The sequence below is a fragment of the Macaca mulatta genome, chromosome 1, assembly GCF_049350105.2.
Source record: "Macaca mulatta isolate MMU2019108-1 chromosome 1, T2T-MMU8v2.0, whole genome shotgun sequence".
NCBI lineage: Eukaryota > Metazoa > Chordata > Mammalia > Primates > Cercopithecidae > Macaca > Macaca mulatta.
Genome location: NC_133406.1, coordinates 107,704,534 through 107,719,499, shown reverse-complemented (window position 1 = coordinate 107,719,499; position 14,966 = coordinate 107,704,534).

Sequence of the window (14,966 nt, the reverse complement as noted above, 5' to 3'; positions counted from 1 at the left end):
CAACCCTTCAGGAATACAAATCCTGTCTCCTTAGAGCCCTTAAGAATTTAATCTTAGGGTTGGCAGGGACTTTAGCCGTGTATGAGATATTGGGCCTCCTGGCTAAAGAAAAAAATCCTGTCAGAAAGATGAGAGCCAGGGAAGCAAGCTCTTGGGAAAACACAGGACCCTGAGGAAGGTCAGTTTGCTTTGCTTTCTAAAGGAGAGAGATCTATTATTCAAGGGAAGTTTGAACATCACATTGATGCTTATAGTTCATTTATTTCGAGCTGAGGCCCCTCTCTTAGGATTTAGAAAACAAATGCTTGGTCCTCACACCCTTTTTCCATTCCTATTTCCCTATCCCCCAACCCCATCACCACCTTCCTCCCTCAGAGGAATTCTGATTGAGAACTTCACTGGGATTTCAAACCCTATTCATCGCCAACTCTAATTGCCAGGGATTTGCATGAAAACCATCGTATGCTATCTAATTATTCTGACAACAGCAGCCCGCCGTCTGGGCACAAGGAGAATCGCAGTTTTAATTAACAATAATGCACCTTGCCGACGAATGTGACTGTTTAGGTTAATTAACAAGTCCAAGTCCTTCCAAATCATCTCTAGACATCTTCTAGGTGATTTAGGCAGGAGGGGTGTGGGGAACCCAGGGAGGGGTGGGGAATGTTAAAACATCAGTTCAGCAAAAATGCATGTTGGCTTTCTTCTTTCCTGTAACTATTTGGTGAAGGGAAGAGAAAATCTCTGAGAGACTGGCTCGGGAAAATTGGTTGGGGAATTTTGGGAACATCTTTTTTTTTTTTTTTTTTTTTTGAGACAGAGTCTCACTCTGTTGCCCAGGCTGGAGTGCAGTGGCACAATCTCAGCTCACTGCAACCTCCAACTCCTGGGCACAAGCGATTCTCCTGCCTCAGCCTCCCGAGTAGCTGGGATTACAGGCGTGCACCACCATGCCAGGCTAAGTTTTTGTATTTTTAGTAGAGACGGGGTCTCACCGGTTTGGCCAACTTGGTCTTGAACTCTGACTTCAGGTGATCCACCTGCCTCAGCCTCCCAAAGTACTGGGATTACAGGCGTGAGCCACCGCGCCCGGCGGGAACATCATTTTAAGGGGATGTATCAGACATCTTTATGTTGCAGTTAGATTTAGGAAATCTTTTGGACACATTTTTATAAATGAGAAGATTAAGTTCTTACAGCTTTCTAGTATCTCGAAATCATTGCCTGGTTGTTTGCAAACTTGGTTTCTAGCATGAGAGCCTCAACTTCCCCATCAACGCCATTTGTCCTCAGCTTTCTTTGTACGTTCCTACCACATCTGTGGTCATTTGAAGTTGCCTACTGCCTGTGGTTTCCCAGATAACATCTCAAGTTTCACCCTTGCCCTCCTCAAAGATAACTGTATTTTTTTGCTGGGTAGTTCTCTGTATCATGCAAAAATACATTGTATGTTGCTCCAAATTGCACCTTTTATCTTTCTAAGAGCATGGACCTAGTCTTCTACCTCTAAATCAGGTATTACTAATGTTTAGGGGATAGGAGGAGGGTTATAGACCTCTTAGAAAATCCAATGAAAGTAATAAAATTACTCTTTAGAAAAATCTAATGTTGTACCCTAAATTTGGCATCTAGTTCTTCGCTACTGCATTTGAGTTAATCCTGAGTGCTCCTCTACTATCTGACAGGACCTCCACGATTAGCCGGTGGCCTTGTCCCCCCACTGCTCAAGAAGCTTTATGCCCAGGGGTGAATTTTCTTCTTTGAAGGGGCAAATCTGTTTTCCATTCTAAGAGTCTTTGCACTTGATATCTCTTCTGCTCAAAATGCTCTTTCCTGTGCTCTTTATGTGACTGGCACCTTCTCATCCTTGGGGTCTCTGTGCAAATATCACCTCCCCCAAGAGTGACCTTCCCTGACATCCAGTGGAATGCAGCCTGGCCATGCCGCACCCAATTATTATCTACCAATTCACCTTGAATGTTTCCATTGTAGCATTTATCACATGTTAAAATTTTATTTATTCGTTTATTTGTCTACCTCCTCCCTCCAACACTAGAAAAGAAACTTCAACCATGCAAGAGTCCTTTCTCTGACTGGCACATGATTGGAGCTCAGGAAACATCTACTAAATTCCCAAGTTAATTTCACGAATAAAGATTCATTGTCCACACTGGAGCATTCACAGTCCAGAGAGGGAAGAGGAACAAGTAAGCAAATAATTGATGCAGAAAACTGACCTCTTCTCTCTAAGTCCTCCAGAGCCTCTCCCATGTCATTCCAGTGTCTGGGGACTGAAGAGGCTGGAGAATCTTCCGTAGATTTCTGGCCTGTGAACCTGTTTTTCTGTGTCAATTCATGGCTGACTGGTAAAGGTTGTCTTTTTTCATTTTTGCTTGAGGAAAAGTGAGTCACTGAGACTCCCCCAGAGTTCTGGGAGACAAAGTCCTTCACTGGCTCAGAATCAAATTCATAGTCCAGCCACCTCCTCAGATTGCATCACTCTCAGGGAGAGCCCACTACCCCCCTTGGACCAAAAAGTCACCATGTTGATTTTTTTTTTTCCTTCAGTTTTCTCTCCTTCCTTTTAGCTTCAACTTAACTCCCCTGCCAACTCTACCCCTTCCCCACCTGTGAACGCTGGTGCTTACTCTCACCTTCTGGCCTCTGTCGCCCCCCTGTGGCAATTGATGTCTCTGCAGTTTTGGGAACAGGATCACCCTTTAAGGCACTTAGGGTTGTATAATTAATTTCATTTGAAGAATTTGTTGAGTACCTACTACATTCAAGATGCTAGTGAAAGTATGGAATACTTGGAAATGAATCATACACAATTATTGGCATCAGATTCTCCCTGGACCCACCTGGTCCCCCATCCCTTTCCTTCCTCCCTTCCTCCCTTCGTCCCTTCGTCCCTTCCTCCCTTCCTCATTTCTCAACATTTCCTAGTCCTCTCCCAAACAACCTTGAACAAATTGGGATCCCAGGACACATAGAAGATCCCACAAATCCCTCAGGCACCTAGACTTCTCAGAGCGAACTTCTATTGCACAGTCAAAGGCCTGTAGCAAATCGCAAAGCCTCTAGTCAGTGGGTGTTCCTGTCTCAGTGTCATGTTCAGAAGTGTTCCTTACATGCAGACGCAGAGAAGATACAAGAGCAAGAAGCTCTTGCCCTTTCACACTCCTCCAGGGTGGTTGTGGTGGATTCTGGAAGCCAACGCACTGAAAGACAAATTACTCAGAGTAGAGGGAATGGATGTGGAGCCTTGGAGAAGAAAGTTCCTTACCAATTAGTTGGCCCTTTCCTGTCTGTGACCAGATGAAGAGGGGAGGAAGAAGTGGACTGTCTGTGCTGCCTGCCTGGATGCTTCCAAAAACACGGCCATGCTTTTTCTCCTCCCATCATCTCCCTCAAGCCCCAGAACAGGGTTGTTCCCTTCACATACTGGGTTGATTGACAGGGGGGACTTCCATGGAATGCTTTGGGGAGTGTGACAAGAGCAAGGGAAGGGAAGGTCATTGGGCTAGCAAACATCCGCAGAAATTAAATAAGATGTAATAAGGATTATGCAAAACCTGCGTTTAAAAAATTAATTGCACAAAAACAGGATGGAAGATACCTGGCTCAACAGAAGTTCTTGTAAAAAAAAAAAAAAATTTTAAAGACTTAGAGGTTTCACTTGGCCACAAGCTAAAGATGATTCAATAGTGTATGTGGTAGCCAAAACGCTAATGCAGACTCAAACTGCATTCAGAGATGCAGTGTACAGGATGAGGGAGCGCACAGCACCACCCCTGCCCTGGACAGGCCATATTTAGAATAGAGGGCTTGGCTCTGCGTACTGCATGTTTAAAGGCCACTAACAAACGAGAGTTCTTAAAAATGGGGTGGCCAGGCTGGGTGCAACCGCTCACGCCTGTAATCTTAACATTTTGGGAGGCTGAGGTGGGCGAATTGCTTAAGCCCAGGAGCCCCAGACCAGTCTGGGCAACATGATTAAACCCCATCTCTACGCACGTGCACACACACACACACACACACACACACACACCAAAAATTAGCTGGGCATGGTGGTATGTGTCTGCAGTCCCAACTACTCAGGGGGCTGAGGTGGGAGGATCTCTTGAGTCTGGGTAGTCGAGGCTGCAGTGAGTGGTGATCGTGTCACTGAACTCCAGCCTGGGTGACAGAATGACACCTTGTCTGGAAAAAAAAAAAAAAAAAACCGGGGAAGAGAAGGGAGAGGGAGCTAGTGGTCAAAATGTTGACAATCTAGAGACCATGCTACTTCTACACGGAGAGACTAAAGGTGCAAGGGGTTCAGGGGTGGGGGAGATTTACACTGGAAATGTGTAGAAAAGACAGTTGTTTTTAACTCAATAGTTGTGCTGTTCAAAAAGCATCAGGCATGTATGTAGCTTCAGAACTAGAAATATTGAGTGAGAAGAAGTAACAGGGAGGCTGATTTTGGCTGAATGTTAGGAAGAGCCTTTGACAATTCAATCTGAGCCACAGAGATGGCTATCACATTCTGGAGGGAAGGAAGGAAGGAAGGAAGGAAGGAAGGAAGGAAGGAAGGAAGGAAGGAAGGAAGGAAGGAGAGAGGGAGGGAGGGAGGGAGAGAGAGAGGGAGGGAGGGAAGAAGTGGAGGGAGGAAGGAAATGTTCATGAGCAGACCATATGTTATGCAGTGCTCTGTGTTCTTGTTTTACAGTGGTGAGCATATCAGATGTGGGCCTCGCCTTTGTGGTGTTTGGAGACTAAAGCAAAAGGCAGTAATTATACACATAAACACACAAATAAATTACAAATGCTGTTATGAGATAAAAGAACTAGTGCAAATAAGAGAAAGAAAATAAGAAGGTAAAAGTAATTCAAGTTATGAGTTCATAGTTACAGAAAGGATTCGAGCTGTGACTTGACAGTAATAAATTATCAAAATGTGGCAGAGAGGATCCCCTGAATTGGGTTAAAGCTGGGACCAGTCCAACTGCTTTCTTTCAAATTGACAATACATTGGAATCACCTAGATGAAGATTTTCAATAGTTCTTGACCTAATCCAAGACCCTTAATCATAATTTTTGGAACTAGAAGACTCTGAAACTCTATGATAATGTTAATTGAAAAAACTAGACTAAAACACATAATCTTTGATTCTGATGTCTGAGTTTCACTTGTGATGACTTTAATCTCTTTGCTTGGGTTATGGAACTAAGTTCCTCTGGTTCAGAGCTAGGATACCTTTGTCTCTTCAGGAGACCAAACAACGAAGGGATTCCTAGCCAGATATGCACCTGACCTGAATTTTTCCAAGAGGTGGGTACCATTCCAGGCACTAGCTGCTGCAGAGAAATTGTAGCTGGTGCCTGGGGTCCCTCTAGTGGTCAGAAGCTGTCACTTCAATATACTTATCTTTGGCCCAGGTTTGGCCAGAGAATTTGCTGATACGGGCTCTAAGAGGGATGAAGGAGTCTCGCAAAAAGCAAGCAGAGAAACCTAAATACATGTATATTTCAGAAGGTTCTTCTCTAGAATTAATATTAAAAGTAGAAGTGACATAACTCAGGAATTTCTTTCCAAATTTTTCTTGACCCTTTTTACTTTGTCTCGGCTAATTTAAATTTAGAGAAAGAAAGGGAGTTGAGGGATATACAACTTATAGAATCCAGAGTAGACAGCTCTGGATTCTAAAGTAGACAGAGTAGACAGGATACCAGGCCATCAGTTAGGGATTCATTTTCATTCCCTGGCAAAATGCAAAACATATCAGAGTTGGGTGGTCAGATAGAGCACTGGGTTGAGTAGGGAGACATGACTTGTGCATTCTGAGCTGTAACACTTCTCAGCTTTCTAAGTTTCTAAGAGAAAAAACAGGTAATGACACCTTCCTTGCCTGGCTCACAGGTCTGATGTAAAGATTAAATGGACCAACAGATGTGGAAGCTCTGAAATCAGTTACAGCTGGGAAGAAAGACACTGCAATTAGTATTAAAGAAGAGTTTGCCCTGCAGGCAATTCGAAAAATGTCCATTGCCTTTTGGGGCCATTTCACCTAATCACAAGTTCTTACAAAGGCAGCAGCACGTGGGAGCTGGACTGCTAGGAGTTACCATTCCAGCTCTGTCCTTGAGTGCATACTCAGCCCTGTGACCAAAGGACTCACAGAATCTGCCTAAAACGGTGTTTCAAAAGGACCTTTAAGGAAGAATTCCCTCACAACAGAGGTCAACGGGGGCGAGGGAAGGGAGCGGGTGATAGTAGTGATGGTAATGGGAGCTGTTGGTGGGTATTTTAATGACATTTGGGCTGGCTTTTGCTGCATCATAGTATTGTTTAGAGAAGGACTTAAAATGTTCTTGAACTGCCACAAAATCTTTTACCATACTTAACCTTATACAGGGACCCTCAGATGACCACATTGCAACTTTTCTCACAACCCTCTCCTGTGATTTCTGTTCCTTGGTGTCCTTTGGAAGCTCCTTGTTGTGGGAGGGTGGAGTGCTTGGGAGAACTCATCTGCTTATCAGCCACGGAGCTCCCCCCAACTCATTGGAAATACATTAATGCCACGTCATCTACGAATGCCACTCAAGGTGTGGGCTAAGGATCAATATCGGCATTACCGGGGAACTTGTAGGATATGCGGACTTTCAGGTTCCATCCCAGATCTGCTGCTGAATCAGAAGCCACATTTTCACAAGATCCTAAGTGATTGGTTTGCACATTGAAGTTTAAGAAGCACCCACATTTTGTTGGATATTCAACAAAATGAGAACCTGTCTTTAGGGTCTCCTCTCTCCCACCCTACCACTACCTCCAGCAGTCTCCTTGTCTTCCAGATTCCACCTTAAAATTCAGAAATCACCATGCACTGGGGACAGCCCTGCATAAACATCTAGTTCCCATGCTTTAGGAAAAGTGACAAAAACCCACACCCACTTTCTGTCCCAGGTTCCCTTTGCCCCAGAAAAATAGACCCTCCTCAAATCTTCCCCCAAGGCTGCGCATGGTGAATCACACCTGTAATCCCAGCACTTTGGGAGGCCAAGGGGGGAGAATCACCTGAGGTCAGGAGTTCAAAACCAGCTTGGCCAACATGGTGAAAACCCATCTCTACAAAAATACGAAAATTAGCCTGGCGTGGCGGTGGTGCCTGTAGTCCCAGCTACTCGGGAGGCTGAGGGAGGAGAATCGCTTGAACCTGGGAGGCAGAGGTTGCAGTGAGCTGAGATTGCACCACTACACTCCAGCCTGGGTGACAGACAGAGACTCCATCTCAAAAACAAAAAACAAAAAACAAAAAACCTCCCCTAAATGGCACAGGTCTCTGTGGCAATGGGGGACACAATCTTTCTACCTGTCTTTCTTTCTCCTGCTCTGGGTGGGAGGGGCCTCTGGAAAGAAACGTGACTGTGGGGAACCATCATTATGTCAGGTGTGATGCAAAAGTAAGACCAGAAGTGAGTGCTGAGGGGTGCCAAGGAGCTGGGCATAGGATGGAAGAATGTGCTCCTGGAAGGTAGCAGAGAGACCACACAGAGTCACGAGGGATGTGGGGTCTCAGGCTGTGCACCCCCAGACACCGGGGCAAGTGGGCACACTCACACGCACATGTGTACACAGTCACATACGGTCTACTGCTTCTGGACTCTGTGTCCAGGTACACATCGCAGAAGGCAGGCAGACACCATGCCAACCCATTCCCAGTGGCCAGACCTTATCCGTGCTCAGTGGCACAGACACCTCGTAGCCTAATCCCCACACGCTGTACATACTCTGCTGATGCCCGAAATGACTGCATCTCTCTCCTTGGCAAACATTGTCCCTTCTCTGTGCTCCTCTTTTAACACAGACATTTCTCCAAGAGGGGCAATGGATTAAATAACAGACACTACTTGTAAGTTAGTGAATCCAGAAATGTTGCCAAAGGGAGGGTCGAGGGCAACAGGAGAAAAACAGACAACTGAGGAGGGACAAGGAGCTGAATGAAAGAAGGAGCAGGGGCGGGGCAGCCTGAAGACAGATTTTGCCTGCATCGCAATTACGCCAAGGAGCAGTGCTGGTCCGTAGTGCAGGATGGGGGCCTGGATTACGCTGATCTGACTTCCCAGGGACATATGGGGGAACTAGCATTTCCAGGCTTCTGATGGGCCTCCTGGGATCCAGCCAGACTCACCTCAAAACAATTCCACCTGCAGTCTTAAAACATGCCAATCTATCCCTGTCACTCTTGCGAGTATCCGTGGCTTCTCCATCATCCTAATGTAAAGTCAAGCTTAGCATAGCTCCCAAGGTCCTCCTGAACCTTCGCCAAACCTGTCTCTCCAGCCTCACCAATCATGCTTTTAGACATGATGAATGACCAGTAGCTCCCCCAAAGCAAGCCACCTTCCCTCGGGCCTCTGTGCCTTAGTGTGGGGCTGCTCCATCGGCCTGAAAATCTCTCCACACCTCCCCTTCATCTAGCTGATGCCTACATGTTCGAGACTTAGCTCTGCTGTTCCCTGACCTGGGCCCATCCTCTCTGTCCCTGCAAGCTGAGCTGGTGAGTTAGGTGTGACTGCTCTGTGCTCCGGAAGCACACTGGGCATAATAATGAGTATCGTGTATTATTTAACCTCTGTCCTTATGTGTTGGTCCCGCCAACCGGCTTTCTTAAGGACAAAGGTTGCAGCTTCCTTTTACTTTCCAGAGCATAGCCCAGTGCAGGACAGATAGTATGCATTCTAAATGTCTGTTGTATGTATTAATGTATGTATTGAGGATAGAGTTTAAGTACAAAACTCTTTGTGAGCTAATGGACTCTTCTCACTAAAGAGAAAAATGGGGCTCTCCAATCAGAAGTTATGCAGCTTGTCCGAGTATCAACTGTTAGAAACCAGAAAATTCTGAGATTTGAACCCAGGTCTGTGTTCCAGATGAATTTAAGGTCCTTGTTCCCTTATCTCTCATGTGCTCAGCGGGTGGTAAGTCATAACAGCGCTGCCCTGTTGTTGCATTTCCCATCATAAATTCAAAACATTCAGATCCAGCCTTCCAGGAGAGACCTTAAAGTGAATCAGGTTTTGCCTTTGTGTTTCTATTTTATTCTTTCTTTCTTTCTTTCTTTCTTTAGTTTTTTTTTTTTTTTTTTTTTTTTGAGATGGGGTCTCACTCTGTTGCCCAGGCTGGAGTGCAGTGTCGTGATCTCAGCCCACTGCCACCTCCACCTCCAGGATTTAAGCGATTCTCCTGCCCCAGGCTTCTGAGTAACTGGGACTACAGGCATGCGCCACTATGCCAGGCTAATGTTTGTATTTTCAGTAGAGATCGGGTTTCACCATGTTGACCAGTCTGGTCTAGAACTCCTGACTTCAGGTGATCTTCTGGCCTTGGCCTCCCAAAGTGCTGGGATTATAGGCGTAAGCCACTGCTCCTGGCCTGCTCGCTTGTTTTATAGATGGTGGCTGAGGCTCAGGGATGTGGAACGTTCCCACATTACTGTAATACTCACAGCAATATGATAATGTTATCATGTTATTACATCATGGTGGGGCCAAAATGGGATGGCAGGGACTGGGCATGAGGCAGGAGACAAGGATGAGACAGGCTGGTTTTTCCACATCAGCCCAGAATGAATCAAAGCAATGTATATTTATTGACCGTGAGCTTATCTGGGTGCCCGAGCCCCCTCCCAAACCTCAGCAGTAGGAGAAAAGTGACTAGGAGAACAAAGGCAGATGTTTCTCCAGCTACCCTCTCAGGTCAGAGGGAGAACTGGATGGAATCCATCACTTGGAGCCCACTTCCTTCTGGCCTCACCACAAGGGGCCACATCCAGATGGAGAAAATGGTTAGGAGGGTCGCACATTTGCATACATTTGCATGTGTTTGCATATTCACACAGAACATGCAGCTCATTCTCAGGCAATTTTCAAGTAAATGCGATTATTGCCACCTTCAGGTTGTCATGGATAGATTTTGCTATTCTCACTTTCGTTCTCACCCACCCAGTCTCTGGGCCCTGATACAGGACGAGCCAGTGTGTGCGTGTTGGGGAAGGGGATACGTGAAGGCGCAGGAGCACCAGCACCAGGGAGAGGTGGCACCCAGGGCCAGGCACAAGGGCAGCACAGCAGCCTTGCCTTAGCCTGAATCCTCAAAGCACGCCATGCCGGCTGCTAGGTGACATCTGCTGTGTTCCTGCTAACAACTATGCCGATTGGAATGGACATTCTCAGCAAGTTACACGCTTTTTCACTGGTGAGGTGGCAGTGCAAGACAAAAATCTCTTTGGCACACAGGACAGTGGGCAGATGATGAGCATTATATGAATATAAGCTGTGAAGTCAAATATCAAGCTCCCAGTCCCTTGAGAATCTTTTCCTCTAGAGTGTATTACCCCCCAATCCACCTTTTATTATAAAACCTGCTTTCCTACTATTTGGCTCACAATAGGTTCTTCCCAACAGCCTTTCAATGGTTCAGGGGCTCAAAAGGCCCAGAGGGGAGCCTGTTTGTTCTTGCAGGCTGCCAGACAGTGGGCAGGCACAGCTCTGTGCATGGAGAACACAGGAAATAAAGAACAAGCCTGATCGTTGCTGTTCTGCCTGGCGCTGAGAGGAGAGTCTCAGAAGCAACAGGATGTCAGGGTGTTCCTTCTTTGAGTTATTAAGTCAGAGAAAAGACTCCCCTGACTGATGATTCCTGTGAGTTTGAATACTCAGATAGCATATGAGTCAAATAAGAGAACTGTTTTACCAATCATAGATTCAAACTTCTCCTGTATGAATTTGCTGATCAACTAATCAACAAATACCTTCTGCGTGCCTCAGCCAAGCTAAGTAGCTGAACTCTAGTAGGCATTCAGCAAACACGTGTTAATTTAATTCACTGCAGTGTAGATATTGTACTGTTATTGTGGAATTCAGCAGTTAAAAACATATAGAACTTGGCTTCTAGGAACTCAGAGTCTATAAAAATTTTAATACTTGAAATATTTTATTAATATTAATAATATAATAGAAGGAATATAACACAGTTGTCTTAGTCTGTTCAGACTGCTGTAACAAAATGCCGTAGACCGGGTGGCTTATGAACAACAAACATCCATGTCCCCTGCTGGAAAGTCCTAGATCAAAGTGCTGGCAGATTTGGCATCTGGTGAGGGCCAGTTTCCTGGTTCTTAGACAGTTGTCTTCTTTCATGTCCTCACGTGGCAGAAGGGACAAAGGGAGTCTCTGGGGTCTCTTTTATAACGGCACTTAAGCCTTCATGACCTAATCTTGCTCCAAAGGCCTCACCTCTTAACCATTATATTGGGGGTTAGGATTTCAACATATGAATTTTGATGGGACACGAACATTCACTCTTAGAGCAGTCATTAAAAACAAAGGCACTGAAGTTAGACACCAAAGTTCAATTCAGCTGTGCAACCTGAGACAAGTCATAGAATTTCTCTGAATCTTAGTTTCCACTGAAAGTAGACCAACAGCATCTTTTACATTGGGTTATTTGGAGCATTAAATTGACTGACTACAGAACTTAACACATTGCCTGGCACTGAGTAAGCCTTCAAGATGTTAGCTAAAATTTAAGAAAGGCATAATTAAGTACCAAAATACATGATTTAAAGTTGTACGATTTTTTAAATTAGAAAGAACCTTAAAAACTCTCTAATCCAGTGTTTTCCAAATAATGGTCTGTGGATTGTTGCCAATTTGTGACTTTCCTTTTTTTTTAACCAGTCTGTAGCAAAATGGAATACAGAAAGGCAATGTGGCGGTAAGCTATTCTTTCCTTGCTGTTCAGTTTCGTTTCTTTCAGTGAGCTGACAAAAGGCAGGTGGTAAAATTGTTAATCCCATGTAAGTTCTCCATTTATTGTTGTTGTTGTTTTGCTCATGAAATGTAGAAGTCTGAGAACCACTGCTTTAATAGACTAACTTTCTCATCAGTGGAGTCACTTTATGTGTCATCCTCTTGGCTCCATTTGAACAGGGTCAGGGTGCTGAAAAGTTATTTATACTTTAGAGTTCAGATAGAGCTAGGAGGACAAGCCTAACCCCTCTTCTACATGATTGTCTTTCAGATCTTTGAAGACACCAACTGTAAGGGAGCTTGCTATAGTGGGCAGAGTCTTTGGCTTATACTCAGTTCCAGTTCTGCTACCATCTTTATTTCCTCCTCTGAACTTTTGTTAAATGGGCTAGGAGCATCTACTGGTGAAGAATGTTGTTGGGATCAAGGAAAATACTGCATGTGAAAGCACTTTGTAAATAGTGAATTGCCATGCAAATGTTATACCTGTGGTTTTGTTGTTGTTGTTGTTGTTGTTGTTTGAGATGGAGTTTCGTTCTTGTTGCCCAGTCTAGAGTGCAATGGCACGACTTTGGCTCACTGCAGCCTCCGCCTCCTGGGTTGGAGTGATTCTTCTGCCTCAGCCTCCAGAGTAGTTGGGATTACAGGCGTCTGCTGCCACACCTGGCTCTTTTTTTTTTTTTTTGGTATTTTTAGCAGAGATGGGGTTTCACCATGTTAGTCAGAGTGGTCTCAAACTCCTGACCTCAGGTGATCCACCCACCTCAGTCTCCCAAAGTGCTGGGATTACAGGCATGAGCCACCGCACCCGACCTACACTTAGAGTGATAAGACAGCCCCATTTCCACCAAGAGATCTCCACACAGCACAGTACCTATTGTTTACCATCAGTTTTTACTTCTCTGGACATGGGTGGAGTAATGATTAATCAATACTCTCCACAAAACATGATACCCAGAACTGAGCATGAACTTCAGATCTAGTTGGTAACATGGAGTAAAATGGGACAAAGCACTGGCCTGCATGGTCTTTAGGGTCTTGGCTTCCGTGATATTTCTTCTTTATGCCTTCTGACCTGAGCGCTCTACTTTTATGCTACAATCACAGCACGTATGTGTCTTGTTTCCCTTTTCGCTGGTTGATATCTTCAAAATCCTAAGACAGCTAATATTTTAGAGCAACTGGAAGCTTTGCCTTCTTAATTTGGCTTAAAGACTACAATTCTTAATCTACATTTTCCAACTTAAAACCTCTCTGGAGAACATGGCAACAATGTAAGAGTTTATTAGGGCTGCCTTTTCTTTGCCATGTTTCCATTTTACCACCTCCATTGTATTCTATCGTTTCTTCTTCTTTTTACATGGAATATTCCCTTTGAAAGCTATTTGAAACTATATTTTGCCAAAGGCCTATGCATTCTTCTCTAACTTGCCATACAATGTCCTGAGGAGTATCGTGAAATAGTTAGAAGGAGATCATAGAGGTTAAGAGTGTCAGCTCTTGGACACACTTATTTAGATTAAAATCCCAACTCTGCTACTTATTGGGTTTTTGGCCTTGGGTCAGTGACTTAACCACTTAGTTTCTTAGATCTTTCATCTGTAACAAGAAGATAAATATGACATCTACTTCGCCATGCTCTTCTGAGGAATCGGTTTGTTAATCTATGCAAAAGTGCTGAGCGTAGTTCCTGGCACATAGTGAATCCTCAGTGTATCGTGAGCATTAATCTTATTATTGTCCTTACAGGAACTTTTGGATCTGCTCTTCCATGTTCTCCTCCTTATATCTTTTGTGTAAGCCTTTATTCAATCTGAGCTCATCAAAGAGCTCTTTATGAAGCCCCGTGGGTTTTGTTAGCTGCCTTCTCCTTTTTTTTATCAGGATGACTCATGATTATTTTATTTGAATTTCATTTCTTAGAAGGGCCCATCCTGTTAGAGGGTGGAGCTCCATTATTAATTTTGCATCATGGGTCACAAGATCATAATCTTTTGCTCTGAACTATTAGACATTTGTTCTGGTGTCTGGGATGTACTGATCTAAATATTTTAGTTAATTTATTCATGCATTGCTTGTTTCCCAAAAGGAGTTGAGATGGTTGCCACATTTTATTATAATAAGGGGCTACCCTATCATTTATTATCAGTTTTCGGAAATGTCACAGTCACTTTCCTCCCAGTTTCTTGTAATACACACATCATTCTACAGGTCTTCCTTACTGCTCATAATTAAGCCTTGACTAGCAGTTTCCTCTCATTACTTTTTTGCCTACTGAGAGATGAAGTTGTCAGCAAGGCCAGGCAAATATTCATCAGATGTTCTGCATGAGACTTCCAGCAGATGTCCTGCTAGTTGAAGTCCCTCGTCACCACTAGATCTTGCCTCTCTGCCAATTTTTGCAATTCAGAGAAAAGCAATGAGAAAGATATCTGTCTACCAATTGCACATGCGCGTGCTTTATCTCCTCTGTAAGAATAAGAGTTCCTGGAAAACTCTCTATTGTAAACGCCTTTCATACATGCCTAGGGCTCTGTTAGATTATTATTATTTTTAAAATAAATTGTTATCTAGACTGTAAGATAATTGCTTAACATGAAGCTCTCTTGAAAGAAATAACTGTTAAAGACCTTTTGGGATTTGATTCTGTGTACTGTCGGTCGGTTCAAGTACCTGCCACCCTTCCACAAAGTGTGCCCCTCCTCCAGAAACCTGAGGGAAAATGTAAAATACCCTTACTCCTTGTAGACTTCCTATCGAAGACATTTAACTGACTTAAATCATCACACCTCTGGCTGGCCATTCAGCCAGTCTGAACTGTTGGTTGTTGGTTTGCTAGATAATATTTCTTTTTCTTTTTCTTTTTTGAGAAAGAGGCTCGCTCTATTGCCCATGCTGGAGTGCAATGGCATGATCTCAGCTCACTGCAACCCCCGCCTCCCAGGTTCAAGCAAATCTCCTGCCTCAGCCTCACAAGTAGCTGGGACTACAGGCGCCCACCACCACACCCGGCTAATTTTTTGTATTTTTAGTAGAGATGGGGTTTCACCGTGTTGACCAGGATGGTCTCAAACTCTTGACCTCAGGTGATCCGCCGGCCTCGGTCTCTCAAAGTGCTGGGATTACAGGCGTGAGCCACCGCGCCCAGCCTGCTAAACACATTTCTA